This window comes from Monodelphis domestica, chromosome 4, assembly GCF_027887165.1.
Source record: "Monodelphis domestica isolate mMonDom1 chromosome 4, mMonDom1.pri, whole genome shotgun sequence".
Lineage (NCBI taxonomy): Eukaryota > Metazoa > Chordata > Mammalia > Didelphimorphia > Didelphidae > Monodelphis > Monodelphis domestica.
Genome location: NC_077230.1, coordinates 161,169,889 through 161,194,147, shown reverse-complemented (window position 1 = coordinate 161,194,147; position 24,259 = coordinate 161,169,889).

Genomic DNA, 24,259 nt, shown 5'->3' with positions numbered 1-24,259 from the left:
TCCTTTAATGCTAATTAGAGGCTCCTTCCATGTTATAGATCTATAATCCTTTAAAAATTAATTTTCTGTGAAAATTAATTTTTTATTTGTTTTTTACTGTTCTTTTTAAAATTTGAGTTCCAGATTCTCTCCCTCCCACTGTCTCCTCCCCCATCCACTGACAAGGCAAACAGAATATCAATTATACATGAAAAATCATGCAAAACTTATTTCCACATTAGCCATATGACAGAAAAAGCCATCCCCACCCCCCCCAAAAGAAAGCTAGAAAATTATACTTCAGGTTGTACCTAGAGTTTACTAGTTCTCTTTCTGAAGCTGAATAGTATTTTTTCATCCTATGTCCTTTGTAATTTTCTTGGATCATTGTATTGATCTGAGTAACTGTCTTTCACAACTGATCATCATTAGACATTGCTGTTGCTGTACACAATGAACTAGTTCTTCTCACTTCACTTTGCATCAGTTCATAAATATATTGCCATATTTTCCTGAAACTAACTTCCCTCATCAGTTTGAAGATTTTTCTTTTTTTAATTAATTTTAAGTTATTATTTTCTTTAGTATTTTTATGCCATTTATGTCATTTCTTACAAAGCTGTTAATTTCTCTTTTCATATTTTCCTTGCAGGATTCTTATTTCTAATCCCAATATTTCCTGGACCACTCATCTGGTGTGTCTGACACCCTTAATGTCTCTGGGCTGAGCTCTCCTGAAGTTGTTGTTCCTGCTGCTATTACACATGTTTCCAACACCCTGATGCTGAGGGTGCTCTGAGATGTCCCCGCCCCATGTCACTGACCTCTACAGCTGATCTGATCTTCTAAGTTGTCTTATACTGAAAAATTTCTACCTCTGACTTTTTGTTGGCTCTGCTGCTCCAAAATTTGAAGAGATATTTTCAAATTGTTTTGAAAGGGAATGCTGGAAGAAATTGGTTGTTTTGCTGCCTTGAATTTGCCAGCATGAATTGACTTCCCTTTGCTTTTAAATTCTTTTTCATTTTTCATCCATCTGAAAGTTCTTAGTGAGGGTAGAACCGCCCCCAAACAGGCTATTATGATTTTGTACAGCTCTGGCTGATAGTAATATTTCCTTTTAGATAAGATGAAATCCACTTTCCCCCCCATATTTCCAGTAGCCTTTTATGTGTTTCCCCCTCCCTATGGAATGTAAGCTTCTTTGAGGCTATGAATTGTCTTTTTTGCTTCTATTTCATAAATGTGTTCTCTTTTTTAATCTCTTTTATCTTTATTTTAATTTCATTCTCAACTAGTCTCTCACCAAAATGTTCTTTGTTTCTCACTTATGGATCATATGGATCAAAACATTCTTCAACATATAATTGTACCAATGAGTTTATATTCTAAACCAACTCTACCTATAGTTGATATCTCTTAGCATCTCAAGGAGATCAAATATGTGCTGGATGAGGCAGGTACTACTACTTCTTTCCTTTTACTTACATAGTACTTTAAGCTTTTCACAGAACTTTACAACTATTTTTGTTTTCATTAAAACAACTCTGATAGTTAGATACTATAGCCTTTCCCAATTTCATGAATGGGGAAACTGAAGCAGAAAAAGACTAAGTGACTTGCTTAGTCACACAACTAGGAAGTATTTGAGTTTGGTTTTGAATTCGTGACTTCCTGACTCCAGAGCCATAGCTCTATCCATTTTGCCACCTAGCTTCTTGTACTAGGCTATTTTCTTGTTATTTTAGCAATTTGTTTATATTGATTAAATTTCTTTAGGAATCAGTGCTATTTTTGTCTATTTGTCCAACTATCTCCCAAAATTTGGCATAAAATGTGTTTAGATCAATTATTTGAAGTTGTTACAATTGAATATCTTTTCCTCATTTTTATTTTTCCCCTATAATTTTGTATTAATTTAGGTTGTTCTAAGAAATCAATAGTTTGTCCACACACAGACAACTGATCCAGAAATGAGCAATGTTTCATATTTTCAAATGTTACCAATTTCTTTTTTAATTATAACAGAGATAAAGTGGTATAGTGGATAGAAAGATGGCTTCAGAGTTAAGGAAGCCTGGGTTCAAATTCTACATCTAACATATAATGACTCTATGACACTATGGAAGTCACTTCTCAGTGCTCTCAGTAAGTCCCTAAGACTATAAGTTGCAGAAAAAATGACCTGCATTGGTAAAGGGAGACTCTTCATTCATACTTTTCCCATGTTAATGAAATGGTTCTTTTCATGTTCTGCACCCCTGACATTTTTTTGAAGCTAATACTCATGATCTATAGGCATGATGCATATTGCATATGTATAATGAAGATAATTATTATTTTCCTTAGGACAAAAGTTTTTGGGATATTGGAGCATCATTTTAACATTGGCTAGTATTTATAGTAAAAAAAACCCTAGATAATGGGCTATAATGCTGGAAGTAGGACTGGACCAATTTTAGGCAGAATTAACACTGGCATGGTATGATTTCTGTGTTAGTGAAAGATTTGCCTGTGCCCAAATGTTTCTTTGTTTTTTTATAGCATCAGTTATTCTCACCACTAGCTAATCCTTTGGATTACTACATTAAAACCCTCCTAAAATATCATATATAAGGGGTGTCACATTAAACCAGCATTAACCATTAGTACATAAAAACCAATTAGATTATCATATTATCCAGTCAGTTAGCTAACAAGGTACTGAGTGGATGAGGACAGGTACATTTTGATGGGTGATATTCTGAGTAGACACAGACAAAATTCAAGGAATAAAACGTCTAGGAAAAGAGGCACTGAAAAAAGGAGGTATAAAATACTTTTTATAGAGAAAGGAGTATTCCAGAAACAATCTTTATCTACATCACAGTGTTTCCTAGTGTCAGCCTTGGCTTACTAGTTGGCAAGTTGGCTATTTGAGCAACAATTTCAGATCTTTGAATAGTTCAGTAGCCTAGGCTAGGTCTAGTTTAAAGATGAGCCAGTAAAAATAATGTATTGCACCAGAGTCCTTATGCTTCTATTTTGAATTTTGTGCAATCCATGCCTTCACTTCCAGATTGGGGATTGGTAATAGACTTGATCATATGCTAAATGCATCTATAGAGATTTGCACATGGAACCACAATATTAGCACCACTTAGAACACCATGAACTATCTGATTCAATAAATCTTCCCCTAGAGTCAGTGCAACTAGTCAAGAACCCTAGGTTTGTTTTATTCTAAAGTCTAATAGAAGAAGGATATGGGCTTTTTGTCATGATGTTAGGAGACAGACAGAGAGACAGAGGCAGAAAGAAACAGAGAGATAGACAGAAATAGAGGCAGAAAGGAATATAGATAGTCAGATAGACACTCTCAACTAAGAGTTTTTGCTTTTTGGAGGGAGCTGTGTCTAGGGATCAACTGGAAGGCATAGTCTATATTACATAGGAGTAATGTTTCTGTATGTATAACCTTTCTGTCTAATCAAAAAACTGCTTACTAAGATAATGCCACTCATATAGAGGTTATTGGTTGACAGTGTGCTAGAAAGGAAAGCAAGGAGTATCTAGTTGTTGGGAGGACATGTTGAGAGATCGATTAACAAGCATATCCCTAGAAAACACAAGTGCTTAGGAAACAACACAAAGAGGAGAATCAGTGGATGATTAATATCCAGCATATGCCTGAGTCCTTCTGACATCTTTAGAGGACCAAATAGTTGACTGTACAATCCCATAGCATCAATAATGGTTACATTGTTTTGCTATTCTGCTCTAATTAAATGTTTTACTATTTGATTCATGGTTCCTGCCTAGTATATTGGTAGGGAGTGCAATGGATGGGGGCTCTTATTTAAAGAACTATAATCATTGAGCTAGATGGCTCAGTGGATACAGAGTTGAGCCTGGAGTCAGGAAGACTTGAGTTTAAATCCACACTCAGACACTCACTGTGTGACTCTGCACAAGTCATTTAACCTCTGTTTGCCTAGTCCACTGGAGAAGGAAATGGCAAACCACTTTAGTGTCTTTGCTAAGAAAATCCCCTATGACATCATGACTCAACAACTCAACAACAACCAACAAATTATTAAAAAAAAAAACATTCACACACAATCTAGAGTAGAAAAGGATTTCATAGTCAAATGGAATTCTTGTGGTATTAGTCACATATTTTCTACAGCCTGGAATTGTAATACTTTATAGTAAGATACCCAGTACTTCCTGAAATCCACACATGGTAAAACAGATAAAGTCCTATTTGTACAATGAAGCCATGAATGACCAAAGGTAACTGAAAATATTTCAATTTTCATACATCTTGAATTTGGTAGCAGGGATCCAGACTTAGCCAACATTTTCACAAGCTAATATCTGAAATCAACATTCTTAGCAAATGAAATATAAGATCACATTTAAGCCAAAAAATGATGAATTGATGAATTCTAATGAATGAATTTGATAATCATTCCTTTCTGCTTATGGCATTAGCCATCACTCAAATTGTGAAGTATATAAGGTTATCTGGGTATTGAAATGATCTTGTTTGCAAAGTATTTTTTTAGCTTTTTTGAAGAAAGGAGCTATGAAAAGACCAACCATCATTTGTAGTAATTTAAGAGGATTTTTTTTATTGTCAAGCTCATTAATATTGCATTGCAGTTATTTTGAGCACAGCTATTATTCTAAGTGAGGCTCAGGCGGCAGCAGGATGGAGCATATTGGAGACAACCAAGATCATGAGTCTAGGTAGATGATTGGAGGTGGGTAGAACTGGTGTGGATGTAGTGGGTGGTTGATGCTAATAATAGGTTTATGATCAGGGAATAGTTAATCTAGGTATATGGTAATTTGAATTTAGGAAGAGAACTGAAGATCGGGAGATCAATCCAAGGGGAAAAGACAAGTAGGATCTAGGTTCATTCACTGAGGTAGAATCAAAAACTACAGTTGGGGAAATCATGGCAGTCAGGGCAGAGTCAGTTAGGAGAGATGGAAATATCTGAGTCAGCATCAGCTGGCTTTAACTGTATGTGTCAGAAATCCACAAACTGGGATTCTGGACAAATTGAGTAATGGACATACCCAGTGTTTGGATAAAAGGATTGAATACTAGAAATTGGGTCATTGAAGACACAGCAAGACTAGCAGCAAAACAGACTCAATGATAGTCAGGATATTAACTGAGGTAGGGTTGCCAATGTCTTTTCTTCACCCCTTTTACTCTAAATGTTAGGGTGAGGATTAGCTCCAGTATCTGAAATATGGTTGAGTCAGCAGATGGTGTTACCTATGCCAAGGCTAGAGGGTTTGACTATTAAATAAGATGAGACTACATTTATATTCATTTTTGTTCAATTATTTACAAAAGAAATTATTCTACTTCATTTAGGAAAACAGTGTGATATGTGGAAAAAGCATTGACCTTGGAGTTCAGTTTCAGACCTAGCTCTGCTGCATATATATGACTTTGAAAAGTTGTTTCATCATTTTGAACTTCAGTTTCCTCATATGCAAAATGGGGACAATGATGACTGTCCAACTATCCAACAAGGTTTGTTGCATGGAGCAAATGAAATAATATATGTGAAAATACTTTGTAATGTGCTATGCAAATATCAGGTATTACTATTTAAATTTTAATCTTATGATATGGTCTTTTGGGAACACCTTGGATAATTTCCTTTTTTTCTCATCTTGAATCCAATTAACCAAAACATATAAAATATTGACTTACTTTCTTGATTTTTTTCCGCCTAACATTCCTGTTTCTATAGATGGCACCACCATCTTTCTAGTTGTGTAGGTTCAAAACTGTGGAGTCATCTTTACTCTCACTTACCATTTTTTTCTCCAAACCAATCAATTATCACATCTTATTGATTCTATCTTTATAATATTTCTTAGTTCTATTCTATTTTCTATACTTACTCTGACGCTATCTTAGTTTTTAGCTCCACATCACTTCTTGTTGAAGTTATCAGCACTCCTAATAGTGCCTCAGATTGTTCCCATTTTTCTCCAGTCTTTTACTCAGTTTCCATATAGTCTTTCCAAAATACATGTCTGACTCAGTCACTGCACTACTTTGAAACTTCCATTGGCTTCCTATTACCAATAGAATGAATTATAATTTCTTTGGCATTTAAGATTTTCTACAATTTATCTTCCACCCACTGTCCAGTCTTATTTTACAGCACCCTCCATCATATGCTCTATGTTATAGCCACATTAGATTGGTAGTTCTTTCCCAATTTTGTCACATATTCCTTCACCCCTCTGTATTCTTATGGGCCATTTGCCATGCCTCAGAGTCACTTACTTTTCATCATTACTTGTTGAACCTCTTTCTTCCTTTGAGGCTTAAAGCAGAAGCCACCTCTTAAGTAAAGTCTTTCTGGATTCTTCAACTAAAAAGAACTCTTTTTAAAACTTTTTTCTGAGTTTTTCTGAGAATATTTGGTATGGATCTCTCCTTCACCTCATCACATTTTACCTAGCACTATGTACTATATTTGTGTACATTACTATCTCCCACATCCAATATATTTGTAAGCTCCTTGTGGTTTTTTTCAACTTCATATCTTTAGTACATAGCACAGTGCTTTGTTCATAATGGATTATTAACAAATATTTGTTGAATTAAATTGAATTTCACAAGGTAAAGAAAATGAATAGGGAGATTGCTACTCTGGAACTGGTACTGATCAACAAGGAGAAAGAAATTGTTTGATGAAGTGGAAGTGATAATAACCTTTGGAGAAAGTATCTCTATCATCTTAGCATTTGTGATAGGCAGGGGTGGTGATGTTGGGACCTTCAGAGAAAAGCCAGTCATGATTTCATGGTCTGAGATACTAAACAGGAAAATAATGAGAAGCCCATAGGAAAGAATTTCTGATCATGAAGTCCTGAATAATGCCAGTGAAGGAGCAAAGGGGAAGGCATTTAAAAAGAATAAAGATGTTTTCTAAAACTGGGACTCAGGGGGCATATACAAGTTAGGAGGATAAGGGCAGGTTGAGGCACACACATGAGGTGAAGAGGGAAAATCTAAGCTATAAGAAAATAGAATGATTTTGAACAAAATGTCATTTCCCCCCAAATTCCTGCATTTCTACTCTTTCATTTTCATGATTCCATTTGCTTGAATTTTCATGGGTAACTGTCCCATCTCCTGTCCCAACCTTTGGTCTTGGATATAGATATCTTGCAGGCTTTTCTGGTAGGACCAACTTGACCTTTGAATTACTTATTGTTTCCTTATGTTTTAATCTTACCTTCTACTCCCTTCCACTCCCATAGTTACTGAACCCTCTTAGGTAGGGATTTCCCAGATTACTGGCATGCACCAAGGCTATGTATGATAGATGTGGCCACAAATGGAGGTGATCAATAAGCTCAGACTTTAAAAGGACACATACAAAAATTGGGAAGGAGAACTGATTTCACAAGAGTGGGGCAGCTTTATAAGAAAAGAATAAAAAGCCTAGAATGAACTAAAGCTTAAAAAATGTTCTAAGGACAACAAAATGGGATCTTTTCTTATCAAGTCCCTTTCGATCTGACCCAAATTAGTTTAATATAGTTTAATTGGTACAAATTGGTCCAGTCCAATCAGGTCCAATTCAACCAAGTCGAATTGGTCCTTGGTATTCTCACCTTATCAGTATACTCTGGTATACCGTACTATACTATATGGGAGAGCTGGAAGGCAAAGTAAAAAAGTCCTTCCAAAGTCTATATTGAAAGAGGACTCCCAGGACAGCTATCTTTTCATGTATCAACAAGATCACTCGTTTTATTCTACTCCTTTATGTCCCTAAGAAACCTCATCATTAGGAAACTCATCATCCTTCCATATTACAGCAACTTTGGGATTCACATCTCATTAGTATCCTTAGTATACTTTAGTTCTTTGGAGTGCAGAGCACTGGAGTGCAGGGTAAGGAACTCTTTCCAAAGCTGGCATTTCTTTCCAGGTGAATCATCTGTTCATACATATTGTATGCATGTCCAGCTGGTAGCTGGTACAGTGGACAGAGGTCTGGGCCTGGAATCAGGAAAACCTGGGTTCAACTCTAGTCACATATACTTACTAGCTGTTTGACCATGGGCAAGCCAATTAACCTCAGTCTGTCTTAGTTTCCTCAACTAAAAATGGGGATAATAGCATCTATGTTCCAGGGTTATTGTAAGGATCAAAAGAGAGAATATTTGTAGAATATTTATCTGGCAAATAGTAGGCACTTAATAAGTGCTTGTTTCCTTCTTCCTTTCTTTCTTACAAAGCCAGTAAGCATTTCTGAAGCCATTGCTATGTCCAAGGTACTGTGCTAGGTACTAGAGAACTGAAGAGGAAATGAAAAACAGTCCTTGTCCTGAAGGAACTTAGTTCTACTAGATGAATCTGGAGTGTAAACAAAGAAATACATGACATTTTGAGGAGGGTGAAGAAAGCGCTAACAATGAAGGAGATGAGAAAAGACTTCCTTTGGGTGGTGGCACATGACCCTCACCTTCAAGAAAGAGGGAGTGTAAGAGGTAGAAGTGAGAAGGGAATGGATTCCAGACATGGTAGACAGCATGTGCAAGAACCTAGGCTTGAGAGACTACAAACTTTCTGTGGAATAACTGTTAGTAGACTATTGTCTCTAACAATGTATGCTAGAGACATATGTATGTTTCTATGTAAAGGGGAATAATGAACAAATGAAAGAAAATAAGCCTATTTACTATGTACTTACTATGTACTAAGTGAGGAATTTAAAACAAAAAAAAATAAAAAGCAAAACCAGAAACTGCCCTGGAGGAGGTTATTTTTATAATAGGAGAGACAACACAAATAGCAGGGTGGATGTATTGCTTAAAATGCTATTGGGGGCAAGGATCCAGGACAACTCCAAGGGACTCATGACCAGAAAGGATATCTATCACCATAGACAGAACAGATGGAATCTGAATGCAGACTGAAACATACTATTTTCCCCTTTATTTCCTCCATGAACTTTTCTCTAGAATAAGCAATATATGTCTTATTTTGTGACATAATAAATGGAAATATGTGTTACATGACTATATATATGTGTATATATATATATATATATATATATATATAACCTATATTATATTAACTGTCTGCTTGGGGGGAGGAGATGGGTGGGGGGCAAAAGAATGAGACATTTCTGGATATAACTAATTTGAGAGTTTGTTTCTTTTGGCTAAGCATATTTATTATAATTATTACACATTTATAACAAATCATAGGTATATTGTTACATATATTATCTATAAAGATTGAAACAAAAATAAAATAAAGTATTGGGATATTGAGTACAGTCATAAATTAATTGACACTCCAATGGAGTAGCAATGATAGTTTTGGTTTGAGGATGCTTGATTCCAGAATTAGAAGGAAAGAGAGATAGAGGAGGGTAGAAGTAGAAAGAGGATTTGAGGGTATAAGCTTGGATATGAGGTGACAGTTGACGAAAATGTCCAGGGAGTAAATTGAAGCATTCTTTATGTCTGCTTTGATGTCAAAGGCCATGAGAGACACCCCTCAATTGGAACAGCTAGGTTCTAAGCAAAGGTCAGTAATGGCACGGTCAAGTTTTCAGTAGTATACATCATGTCTGAGTCTTTCCAAGGAAGAGAGGCATGGACTGAACCTGCTTATATGTAGTGGGCCATATTTTAATTCTTTTTTCTTTTTTCACAATATTATGAGATTGAATAATAAAAGCAATGTGGTAAACTTGATAGGTTTGAATTTTAACAAGTCAATTGATAAAAGTCTTTCACGATAACTTTGTGAATATGATAGAAGAAAGTTGGCTAGATCACTAGATTGGAACTGGTTGGATGACTGGCATGTAAAATGTCATTCACTTCTCTGGACCAGTTTCCTCATCATTAAATGAGCAGGTTGGACCAGGTCAGTGTTTCCTCAAACTTTTCTGCAGATATTTTAAAATAACTATATCATTGAGGATGAGAATCACTCAACCCTTCAGTCATAGTAAGCATCTTTCTGAGCTTCAAAGGGATGATATATAGAAGCCAGGGAGGATGCCAGTGTTGAGGATGAGAGGAGTAGAATACAGGGAGAAGGAGGAGGAAACGTCAGTGATTTTTTTTAACCCTTACCTTCTGTCTGTATATTGGCTCCAAGGCAGAAGAGTGGCAAGGGCTAGGCAATGGGGGTCAAGTGACTTGCCCAGGGTCACACAGCTGGGAAGTGTCCGAGGCCAGATTTGAACCTAGGACCTCCAGTCTCTAGGCCTGACTCTCAATCCACTGTGCTACCCAGCTGCCCCCTAGTGATTTTTTAAAAAGCATATAGGTTTTAGGATGTAAGGTTGTACCTTTGGGGGCATGAGTTTTACTGACTAGTAAATTAATATAGGCAGTAAGGAAATAAAAAAAAATTGAGTACTTTTCTGAGGCCCCTTCCAGCTCTGAAATTCTATGATTGGCTGCTAAGATTCCATCTAACTTTAAAATTCTTAATTTCTGAATCTTCTATGATCCTGCTTTATTATGAATTTTTCTTAACCAAAACCTGACTCTTCCACTGGTGTAGTGTACCAAAACTTTAAACCTCTATACTCATACTTGAAAACTCAATATGTACAGTTGTCCCTCACTATATCACCCTTCATTCAGCACAGCTTCACTGTATCTCAGGTTTTAAAAAAATAAACTAATTCTGTATTGTGGAGTTTTTGCTATATGGCAGGATTTTGCAGATGAATACCATACTGTACATAATGAAAATGCAGTATGCCACTACCACTTGATCAAGTCTGCCAACTTGAGATTGTACATGACACACTATTGGCTGGTGGAATTAAAGGTGACCAACCACTGTGTGCTGTGCTGCGTGCTGTATCCTGGGTACTGATTGGCTCAGTGTTTATAGGAATGTGGAAAGGTTAATAAAAGTGTGGAAAAGGTTTATAGGAGAGTGGGAAGGGTTTATAAAGCCTTAAAATAGATGTAAATAATAAAATAAATATAACACTGCTACTTTGCAGATTTTCACTTTATCGCAGGGATCTCTGGAATGTAATTCCTGTGATAGGTGAGGCATCACTGTATGTGCTGCTATACCTTCATAATACCCTGGCTTTCCAACTGATCATCCTTCTGAACGCCTATTACTTATATCTTCACTCAGCCATCTATGGAGATGCTTATACCTCAGAAGTCACCATCATGAATACCTGCTACCTCTTTAGTAATGAACTATCAATGAAGTGCAAATGGAAACTTCAGAGTGGTTCAGATAAAGAGCAACAGTGCCACACAGGGATTGCAGTTAAGAAAAATTTATAGCTTACTCACAAGGGGAGGAGGAAAGCATATGCCAATAGGGAACAGTCTATGTATAGTCTTCATTGCTCTTAGTCCATTGGTAACACACCCTAGTGTGACTTCAGATATGCATTTAGAATTTTAAATAAAGAACCAATATAGCAGGAATAGGAGTCTGATCCTGCATAAGGGAGTGAAATTGTCTGGAATATTTTCTGAATTGATTAACAAGGAATGAGCAATGAGAGGCAGAAATCCAGAAGCAAATGCCAGTAGGGTGTTGTATGGATGCCTGGTCCCTGGGTCCACTGAGCCTTAGCATGCATACGTGGGGTGGGGGCTGAACTACTCAACAGATTTTCACCAGGTTGTAGTGAAATTCCCCTTTCTAATTATGCCCTTTTCTTCCACCTGTTTCACTTCCAAATGTGTTCTTTGTTTTCGCTGCAACCTTCAGTTCCTTCATTCAACTTTGGTTTTCTTCACTCTGTCCTCACAGTCTTGACTATACATTGCCCTTCATCACTTAATCTCTTGCCTCTTGCCTTAATGCTGTACATGTCTTGCCTTTGCTCAATCCTGTATCACCTTCCCTATTGGCCTTCTTCAGTTCTCCTCTCAAGTTCTTTAATGAAGCTAGAGAAAGTTATTGCACCACACTGACTGAAAAGGAACATTATACAGAAGGCAATGGAGGGGTACATGGTGGGTGTAAGTTGCATTATGTAACCAATAAGGAAGTTTGAAGAAGAACAGGAATATACGATCTCATTAGGGAAATGTGCAATATGGGCAAATCACATGGCAAAAGCAAGGGATGACAGGTGCACATACTAAGTGTTTGCTCCTCACAATTTCAGGAAAAATCAAGAAAAACCTCCAACACATTTGATAGAGCCCTGTGAGAAAGTATGGATAAGAAATGTATGGATGGGTTGTGATTATCATTGTTAGAGAGAAAATCAAAATCAATGAGATCACAGATGATCCATTTGACTATTTAAGTATGTCAGAAGTCTTGGATCTTATATTTTTTAATCAAACAGTTCTACATTTACTCCCCTTCCTCCAAAAACAAACAAAAAAACAAATGCATAAGTATAGAATGGGAGAAATGTGTCTAGACAGTGGTTCATGTAAAAAACACCTGGGGTTTTTAATGGACTGAAAACTCAATATATGTCAATAGTGTGACATGCCTACAAAGAAAACAAATGTGGTCTTTGGCTACATTAATAGAAATACAGTGCTTAGAAAAATTGGAATGGTAGCACAATTCTATTCTGCATTGGTGAAACCATGTTAAAGTATTTTATCCAGATATTATCATATGGAAAAGAGCATATGTAAGAGGAAGATGAATAATATGTTAAATGATTAAAAATCATTCTATATGAAGATTGGTTGGAGGGAATAGATCTTTTATGCTGGAGAACAGAAGACAGAGAAACCATTAAGACTAACTTAAAATATTTGGAGGGCTACTAATAGAAGGAGAATTATACTTATTCTGCAAGTTTCCAAAGGAGGACATATGGATCCAAATGGTGAAAATTATATGGAGTTGGGTCTTGGCTCAGTATAAGGATGAACTTCCTAGAAATTGGAGTTGTCTAAAAAATGTATTGTGAAAATCATATCATTGGAATGCTTCAAATAGAAGCTAGATGACAATATCTGGGAATGATGATACATTATGAAGTTAGTCCATTAGACAGAAGTCTAGCTTTCATTTCTAACTATAACTATGTAGAAGTCCTCAGTGAAAAAGAATGAAGTGAATTCTTGTTTTGGTTAGATCATTTAGATGCATTTTTCTCTTTATTTTTATTTTTTGGTGGGAGTGGTAATATGTAACTACTCGATGTTGAACTTGGATTCTTAGTCATTATTTTCATACTTAATGTATACAGCTTTCCCTTATATTTGAATATAAAAACTTTTTGCTTCTGTGTTCATCCAAGCCACAGAGGAAGGCATGCTGTTGTTTCTATTTCTTTGTGTTAGTTTCAAAGTCTACAAATGGCCAATAAGTACTGGGGAATATAGTTTAAAATAAATGGTTACCTAGGTAGACTAGGAAGAATTCCAAGAATGTCTTCCATAACAACAACCAACCCTGAAATTAGGGGAAAAAATCATGCTTTAATTTTCTTCTTGAATAGATCTATTATAACTAAGTAAAAATATGGACAATATAGTGATTTGTTCATGGAGTTTTAGTAGACTCTGACTTGGTTTCTAGAATTCTTAGAGAATATCTCTGCCCTATGCACTGACAATGTTATGCTGCTCTACTGGACAATCAAGTCATGACTTACAAAGCATTTCAGATAGCATTTAACAGAGTTCCGCATCAGAAGCTAATGTCTAAGGTGCAGAACTGTGGAATAGAATGGGAGATGACAGCTTGGACTGAAAACTGGTTAAGGGCACAAGTAAAGGGTAGCAACAAATGGGAAAAAAATTTAAGCTGGACAAAGCATACAAGTGAGAGACCTTGGGGAAGAGGATTGGACTGTGATTTGTTATTTACAGAAAGGACTCATCTACTAATGTAGTATGTAAATCAAATTTCTAAATCTTTTAAGCTCACAGTGCTGTTGAACCAGGAGAAAGTCTCGATCATTTAAAATAAGTTTAGTTTGATGATTTAAAGTAACTGGTAGATTTGAAAAATAGTATCCTTGCTGCAGGATGTTACGTTATATATGATATGGTTAAATGGGAAAATAGTAAAGAAAGCTTATTTGTAAAAATTGGGTAAATTTATAAAATTTTCTGATAGCTTTCCATACTGATAGTGCTTATGTATACATGTAAATCAAGCAGTCATTTCTATTTGCCATCTTGCTCTGTGCTAAAATCACATATTATGAATCAACACCATTATTGTTTCGCCAATTATATCAAAACTAATTTTGTGTAGTGGATTAGAAGTCAGAATGTCAATGAAGCAGTGTCTGGAATCGAAGTGATTAAAAGGGCCTTAAAGCTGGCAGAAAACAACATTCACTACCAACAAGGTCAGTTGAGGGGCAAGGAGGAGTAAAGACAAGGGGGTGTCTGTCAGGGAGAGGGAAGGCAAGACCCAACTCATGTCAAATTTTTTCACTTAAGCAGTCGAAATAGTACGAACTGGTTTCCAGATGCTCACATAGAACTTGGGTTAACAAAGGGTCCAAGGATTGCATTTTACCACTATAGGAACTAGAAATCCAGATGCAGGAAGGGAGAAAGCCTACTGTATATATTGACAAGGCTAAGGAGGTAAATCCTATTTTCCACATAGACAGGTTAGATTAGACCGAGGGAAGGAAGATACAATGCTAAATCTCTGAGATGAGAGATTAGAACAAATTTAAATATTAGGTTTAATTCTTTCTAAAGAAGTAGGTGTTGTGTTCATTTGTGTTCTTAATGAAATCAAGAGATTTGAAAATGAAATTACAATTTTTTTGAAGTTTAATTCTTTGGAGGGACAAATGAAAAATAAGGTGATAGAATGTAAAACACAAAAACAAACTAAAAACAGAACAGTAAATTGGATTTCACCATACAGGGGTGAAATAAACCAAAGTTGAATAATCAGATTTTTTCCGAGGATGTAATCTCTAATTAGGATTATTTAAAGCAATAGCACCCTGAATGAAAGATTTTATGTGTTGAATTTTCTGGACTCTACTCCATTTCACTTTCAACTATAAATTCCCTGGGATGTAGGCAGGTCAGGGGGAGTTGGTGCCTTTTTGCCTCTCCCCTGACTTTTCAAGGTGTTTTGCAAACAGTCCTAGGTAATTTTAATAACTTAGTTCAGGAAGAGAGTGAGGAGTATGCCACTCATCTAGAGGACCAAGTGTGAAGGGCTGAGCAGTAGGAGACAAATCACATAATGTTCTAGAGAGGGAAAAGGCAAAAACAATGACTTACCATTAGCTTACATGGACTGCAAGGCAGTCCATTTGTGTGGGGCAATTAATAATAGCAATAATAATTATGATAATGATAGCTAACATTTATGTAGTACTTCACTACATGATAGGCACTGTGCTAAAGGCTTTATATATATACATATATAAAAATGAGATAACATATTTATACATATATGATCTCATTTTATCTTTACAAAAACCCTGGGAGGTAGGTACTATTTTTCCCCCTATTTTATAGATGAGGAAACTGACTCAAACAGTGGTTTAGTAACTTGATCAAAGTGTGAGATGAAGCAGATTTGGTTTGATCCTAGGTTTCTTCTTGACTCCAGGCCAGACTCTTTATCCCCTGTGCCACCTAACTGCCTCGAAATAGAACTGATGTGTATATAAAACTTTGGAATTTAAGAATTATCCTGAGAAATGGGATAGAATATTATTTAATGTGTTAAATAAAAACTGCTTGGAAAACCAGTATAAAATGAGTTTGGGTCTATACTAGATATAATAACATGTAACTAGATCAGTGATGTAAAAATAAAAATATTTAAACATCTAAATATCGAAAAGATATTTAACAAATTGCAGGTAACCTAGTCATAATGCTCTCCTTATTGGTAGAATCTTATTACTCAATGGTCCTTGCAAAGTGAATGGGAGCTTGGGGGGGAGAGATCTTGGGTTTTTGCCTTTCCATTTAGAGAGAAGACTTATGGTTCCAAATTCTCTTCAGGAAGAGGTTCCTTACAGCAGAGAAAGTATGGGAAGAAGCTGATGTGGAAGAGTCAGTTCCTTGCTCTCCCCAGCTTCCTACACACTAGAGACATTGGATTTGCCTGTGCATGAATCTCTCTTGGCTAGTATGAGATATTTTGCTCCCAGTGGAAGAGCTTATTCACTTTGTGTATTATCTGGTTTATTCTCATCTGTGTAACTTCTTTCATTTCTGTTTGCTGTTGGCTTGGATAAATGAATTTATTTGCTGTTCACTATGTGTGGTCTTTGTATAACTGACATTTGGTGGGAAAGGAATCAAGTCTTGTATATATAGCTTGGAGCATTCTTTCCCTGTTAAGGGATAGTAATCAGACATAGAGCTGAAACTAAAATTTATTTACCCTAGACTAACAATATTTAAGGAATTAGATAGTGATAATTTAGCCTAGTACCCCTGTAACCACACTGACTCAGCATTATCACTGTTATAAATATTACCATAATATTACCTCATTATGACTCAATATTGCCAGCTGTGTGACTTGGGTAAGTCACTAAATGCTTATCGCCTAGTCCTTGCCTTTTAGTCCTAGAGTTTTTACTAGGACTGAAAGTAAGGGTTTAAGTTAAAAATAATATGTACTTCCCAAGGGAAAAATATAAGTGATAAATTGCTATATGAACAATTGTTCAAATATCTGAATAATCAGAGTAAGGCAAATAAGGATATGTTCATCAAAATTATAAAAATAGAGAAAAATGAAAAAGTTCAATGTCAGTGGTTCTGTAGATAAATAGGTTTTCTGATATGCCATTGGTGAAATATGTCTTATTTTGAATTATTATTTTGTATTTTCTAGTCTTCAATAAGAAAATTTTCAAATGCTTATTATGTACCAGACTATGATAAATTCTGGGGGGATACAAAGAAAGGCAAAAACACTGCCCTCAGGAAACTCAGGTATATTGAAGATACGTACCAAGTAGAAGGAAGGCATTAGTAGGTAGAGGAACTGGGAAATGCCTTCTGCAGAAGGTATGGTTTGATATGAGTCTTTAAGGATTCAGAGAAAGTAAAAGATTGAGATGAGGATGAAAAGTATTTGTAAAATAATGAATTTGTTGTTAAAATTGTTCAATAATATATTTAAAAATTATCATTTGTTGACAAAAAGCATTAAAAGAATTGTCCAATGATTACAAATGCAATTATTTTTAGTGTAAGTTGTTAAGTACATTGAATTTTGGTGCATTTTGGAAATTTATACATTCTTTACCTTTATTTTTCATATGTAATATAATTAATCTATAATTTTCTACATTAGAAAAGAGTAATGATTTAATGGATAATCATAAGTGATGGAAAGCAAAAAAAATTTGCACATATTTAGTTTTGGATTAATTTTTACTTACATTTGCTTTGCTTCCTAATTATTGTTGATTTAAACTAATTTCATGTCTTCAAGCATGTATGATGACATAATCAAGACATTCTAGAATTAGCAATTTTCTGTAGATAATCTATATCCTAAGAATTATGAGACTTTCTAACAGACAGAATACTTTTTTCTAAATTTACCTGCTTAAAAAACTAGAGATCATTAGACTGAATTCTTTGTTGGGCAATGTAATTCATAATACCTTTGGAAGCTATTGTTTTATTATCTCCTCATGCCCCATCCATTTTTGGGCACCTCTTTCTCTTTCCTCATTAGAATATAAGTTCCATTAGGGCAGGGACTGTTTTGTTAGCCTGCCATTGTATCCTTGGCATTTAGTACAGTGCCTGGCACATAGTGAGTTCTTAATAAATGCTTTGTCAATGTCAGTATTTAAAATAGATCTATTGAGAGGACAGGAAGATAAGTCATACAAGATATGATAAAATTGGGAAGAAATGTCAAGATTTTGTAAGAGTGAAGCCCCCAGATTTCATAATCATCAGTGTGATAATATAAGTACAGATATACTTTGAATATTTTTCCGTTTGGCAGAGATTTTTTTCTTTTGTATGAAATTTAATTATGTGGAAATTTACCATATCAGAATTGGAAAAGCAGGAAATTAATTGAGCATTAAAGACTCACATCGATCAGATTCTTTGGAGTTGTTTACAAAAGTAGCTTCCCAGATGTTTGCATTTCTCAGTTATAGCTGTGAAATGTGAACAGGTGATGCATTGATCTGCCAAGCCATCCCTCTGATAAGAGAGAATGGAGCAGGCAATTGGAAGGATAGGAGCCTCATGAACCACTAAGAATTAAGTGCCTTCTAGGCATTTCCTCACTTGGGCAGACCAACCTGGTAGTATTATTGACTTTAATATTGACAGAACAATCTAGGAGCAGTGGACACATTGACCATAATGAAGGTTACTCAGTCTGCCAGCCTGCCAGTCATTCAAACAAGAACATTAAACACTTTTTATGTGCTAGACTCTGTCCTAGGTGCTAGGGGTATAAAGGCTAAAAGAGTGCCAGTTCTGAAGGAACCCCCGTTCTAAGGAGGAGATAACATGTGGATAATTAAGATGTACACAGTGTAAATGGGAGATAATCTCATAGGGAATACATTAGAATTAAGGGGGATTAGGAAGGGTCTTGTTACAGAAGGAAGATTAAAGTTGAGTCTTAATGGAAGTTTGGAAGTGGAGGTAGAAAGGACAATATTTTTGGTATGTCAGAGAGCCAATGTCAAGGCATGAAACATGCATTATTCTGACATTCCTTTAGAAGTATGGAAAATATACTTATAGTGGGCAGCTAGGTGTCTCAGTGAATTGAGAGCCAGGCCTAGAAACAAGATATCCTGGGTTCAAATCCAGTCTCAGACACTTCCTAATTGTATGACCATTTGCAAGTCATGCAACCCCCATTGCCTAGCCCTTACTGCTCTTTTGCCTTGGAATCAATACGCAATATCAATTCTAAGATGGAAGGTCAGCATTTTTAAAAATTACCTAAAATATAGCTATGATTCTCACATGTTTTTGATTTATGGATCATTTGTGTATCCCAAAAGGACCCACAGACCACAGAGTCCAATGATTTTGATGTCTTACAATGAGACATGGGAAAAGGGTAAAAGTATTTATACAGTGTCTACTATATGCCAGGCACTAGGCTCAATCAATAGACACTTGTTCATCACCTAGCATGTGCTAAGCAGTGTATTAAACTCTATAGATACAAAAAGAGACAAAAGATAGTCCTACCCTACAAGGAACTCATAATCAAAAGGAGACAAGAAACAAAGATATATACAAATGAAGTACATACAGGATAAATAGGAAATAATTAAGAGAGAGAAGATACTAAAATTAAGCAAGATTGAAAAAGGATTCCTGGAAAGAATTGGATTTTGGTTGGGACTTACAGGAAGCTAGGGAAGCCAGTAGGCATAGAAAAAGATGGAGAGCATTCCAGGAATGGAGGTCAACTAGAGAAAATGCTCAGACCACAACATAGAGGGAATATCTTGTTCAGGGAGGTCGGTGTCACTGGATTGAGGAGTACCTGTCTTGAAGTAAGATTTAAGGAAATTGGAATGGTAGGAAGAGGCTAGGACATGAAAAGTTTTGAACCCCCAATAGGATTTTCTATTTGATTCTGGGGACAATAGGGAGTCTCTTGAGTTTATGGAATAGAGAGGCAACATGATTGAACCTGAACTTTAGGAAAATCACTTCAGTGGCTAAATGGAGGATGGATTAGAGTGGGGAGAGACTTGAAACAGGCAACCTACCAATACTGTATTTAAATAATCCAGGTGTGAAATGATAAGAGCCTTTACCCAAGTGCTGCATTGTCAGGGGAGAAAAAAGGGGAATAGACAAGAGATTGCAAAGGTGAAGTTAGGCCTTGAAAACAAACTGGATATGGGGGTTGGATGAGAGACAATGGGCAGTAGATGATGACAGTTGGTTTGAACTAAAGGGAGTGGAAGGGTGGTATTGTTCTATATAAACACAGAGGGAGCATTTAGGGGAGAAATTAATGAGCTCCATTTTGAATTTGTTGAGTTTAAGATGTCAACTGGATATTCAGTTTGAGATGCCTGAAAGGCAGTTGGAGATGTAAGAATGGATGGCAAAGAGAAAGGACAGGATAGGCATATTTGAGACTCATCAACATAGAGATGATAATTTCAAGGAGTTTAGTTGTAAAGGGCTAAAGAGATACATGATAATGTAGGATAGAAGGATTAAGTGAGGGTTTTTTTTTAGGATTGGGGAGACATGGGCATGTTTGTGGGAAGCAGAGAATGAGTTAGTGGACAAGAGTCTGAAAAATAAGTAAAAGAGTTGGAGGAGAGAAGATGGGATGAGATTGCTTAAATGGATAGAGGGGTTAGCCCTGGCAAGGAATAAGATCATCTCTTCCTCATGTGACACAGAGAAAAGGAGGATATGGAGGTAGATGGCATCTGAGTGACATTAAATGAAGACAAGGGGAAAAGATGGAGTTCATGGTCTTGTTTTTTTTTTCCCTGTGAAATATGAGTTAAAGTTCTCAGTGAGAGGGCCTGGATAGATGAAGTATTTGAGGTTTATGGAGGAAGACTTGCCTAGTAGCAAGTGGGGGCTAGTTCAGGTTTTGTACCATAAATTTATTGTGAATGCAGTCAGAATAGTTGAATGATTTCTTCACTTTTGTCCATTAGCATATATTTAGGGTTGAAGGTGATAAATCTTAGGAGTGATCCAAAATTAAGAATTGTCGGGGTGCAGTTGGAAAAATGATAAAGGGTCTAGGGTATCAAGAAAGGAAGATTGTTGAATTGAATTGGTTCACTAAGAGGTCAAGATGTGGAAATAGGGGAGAGTGGCTAATTCAGTGGAGATAGGTTTGGAGAGAATTGAAGGGTACATATCATGGTATGGATAAAAGATAGATTTTTGAAAGGGAATGCAGAGGGTAAGGGAGAAAGACATTAGGTTATAATCAGATAAAGGGATTTCAGAATTCTTGACTGTAGAGGTGGTACATTTGTGGATGATAAGATCAAGGATATTGCCATTTTTTTGCACATCTAATGTCATGTAGAAGAGGGAAATGAGTAATTTGAAAGTGATAAGATCAAGGAAATGAATGGGTAGGTTGACGGAGTATTAGTATGTGTGTTGAAGTTCCCTAATATGAGGGCAAAAGTTGGGGGAGGGAGTAAAATTGCGAGTTATGTACCAAACTCATTAAAAGATGAAAGGGGCTGACCTAAGAAATGATAGCTACCAGAATTATGATGGATATAGTAGATATGAGTAGCATGAACCTCAAAGTAGGAGAGGTTACTGATTGATGGCAGTGGGAGGAGAATGTGGACGTGGCAATGGGGAACAAGGAGTATTCTAATTCTTCCACCTCTACTGGTGATCTGAGGGAAATGAATGAAGTAACTAGTACTGGAAGGGATTGCACTGAGGCGGTGTCATTTGGGGTAACCAGTTTTCAATAATAGCTAGTAGATAGAAGAAGTGGGAGAGGGAAAGATTTAGGATAAAGGGATTCCCCCCCCCCCCATGGAATAGGAATTCCATAGGGCACAGTGAAGAGTGGGTGATGTTTGGATGTTTGGTTGGAACTTTGGGGTAGGAGGATTGAAAGGGAAGGGAATAATGAATCAAGTGGCAGAGGTTGTGGAATGATATTTGCTTGATAAAACTACAGGGATTCAAAATACCTGGGATGTATAGAATATGACCATATGAGAGACTGTTCATCATTGAGTGGAGGGTGCTGTTCTTTAAAAAGAAAATTAGATTGGGCTGGAGACAAGTATAGTATGAGATTTTCAGATAGAAAGTCTTGCTTTGGAAGGGCCTTGTGGAAGTTACCTTGTGCTGGCACAGATGAAAATTGTTGCTTTGGGGCAGATGGAATACACCTGTCAACCCTTTGCTTTCCCTCAGGAGAAGGACGATGCAAGACACAAGGTTAGTGGAATGTCTGGCTTCTCCATTGAGTCAAAATTAAGGACTGAACACTTTACAAATACTATCTTACTTTTATATTAACAACAACTTTTACAACCCAATGTAGATTTTATAGTTATTCTAATTTTAAAGTCAAGGAAATGGAGACAAACAGCAATTACTTGCCCAAAGTGACAAAGTAAGTGTCTGAGGCTGTATTTGGACTGAGGTCTTCCTGATTCCAGGTCCAGCGCTCCATCCCAGTACCACCTAACTGCTTTTCCTTATTGGAAAGAAGTATTTCAGAATTAAATGGAGAAAATAATTTAAGATTAGTGCCATTTTGGATAAATCACTAATGAAGTGATATTAACTTTTTACTAAAGGTCAGATTCATGCTGGAAAAAATAGATATTGTCACACCTGCCCAATATTCTCATAGGAAATGTAGGAGTTGTGCATTACATACTGAGATTCATGGGATCAGTATACAGTGTAGAACAAAAGAAGGAATTCTACTTATTGCACCTTCTCCTCATCCTCTTCTCTCTTGGAGACAAAGGTGACACTAAGTTGTGTCGTTTGAATACTTGAGCCAATTTTCCCCAACCTCTTTCAGTATCTCACTTCATCAATCATTCTTATTGTTGTTCTTTTTCCATCTTAAACCTCTCTCCCTTCACTACAAATGCATTCAGGTCTACATCAACTAAATAAAAAATGCACATGCAATGAAATATTTACTTGTTTCTTACTATATTAAGCTCATGTCTTTTTTCTCCCTTTCATTCTTTCAACAAACAATTTAAGCACAACATAAGATGTTACACTGGGTGCTGTTGATAAAAAATCAAAATGAAAATAATCCCTTCCCTCAAGAAGCTTACATTCTAGTGGAAAACAGAGAGACATAGATACCATATACAATGTAAATATTAAGGAAGGAGATATGACTAAGGAACAGAGTGGCATCTGAGCTAAACCTTGAATAAAATGAAGTTTTTAAAAGATAGTGGTAAGAGGGCCTTCCAGATATGTGAAACAATCAATGAGAAAGTATGGAGGCAAGAGATGGAATATAGAGTTTAGGTAATAGCACATGACCACTTTGAGTGCAAGATGGGATGCAATAAGGAAAGTAATATAAAATAAGTTTGAAAAGATATTCTGGAGGCTACGTTTCATTGGAAAATTAAAAAAATAGTATATATATATTGCTTGCCACCATTTTCTTATCAACCAGTTACTTTTTTTTAATCCTTACCTTTTGCCTTAGAATGCATTCTAAGACAGAAGAATAGCAAGGGATAGATATTTGGCTAAGTGATTTGTCCATGGTCATATAGCAAGAAAGTAACTGAAGCTGGATTTGAATCCATGTCCTCCTGACTCCAGGCCTGGTGTCCTATTGTGCTACCTAGTTGCATCAGCCACTTATTTCTTATCTACTTGTAACGTGGCTGTAAAGAAACTGCTCTCAGAGATGGTTCAGTGGCCTTTTCAAAGTCTTCCTATACCTTGGCCTCTCTGCAGCACCTGAAACCATTTACCTTCTTAAAATGCTTGTCTCCATCATCTCCCAAGATTACTCATTTGTTGAGTCTCCTCTTATCTCTTCCATCACTTTTCATTCATTTCCTTTTTTGTCTGTTTTTCTTTCCATTCCCTAAATGTGTATAATTCCCAATATGATGACCTCACTCATTTTCTCTTTCCTATAAAATTATCTCTCCACAATATTATTTATTTTCAGTCTCAACAGACATTGATGCAAAATATTCTCAAATCTATCCAGTTCTATCCTGTCTACCTACCATCAATTTCTTATTTCTAATCACCTGTTCCTCATTTCCTGGAAGTCTTATTAGCATATTAGACTCAATATACCTGAAACACAATACTTCATCTTCTCTGTTTCTCAACCAATTTCTCTGCATGTTCCTGTTCATGTAAATAATAATAACAATAATAATAATAATAATAATAATATGATTCCAGGCATCTGGACTTGAAATATTTTCTTCTTTTTATGCCACATCAAAGTAGTCACTGAGTCTTATCTTTTCTTGTTAAAAGTACATCTTGTATCTATCTATCCCTTCACAGTCTCCCTGCTGTCTTACTAGTCGAGTGTATTAAAAAGTCATTGTGGTTTCTTATACCTTCAATTAGAGCGTTGTATTTGTTTTCTTCTCATCTACTAGAGGAAACAGATATCTTGTCTTTTATGCCTTGCATAATGCTTTGAGCATAGTAGATGATCAATAAATGCTTGTAGAAAGTCAAAGAAAGAAAAGGAATTAAAGGAATAAAGATAGGAAAAGAACAAAAATGAATCTACTAGTGTATTATTTGCTGAAATAAAAAGAATTCAGATTAAAATGCAGTTTTTGCAGAGTAGAGAGAACCTTGGAGT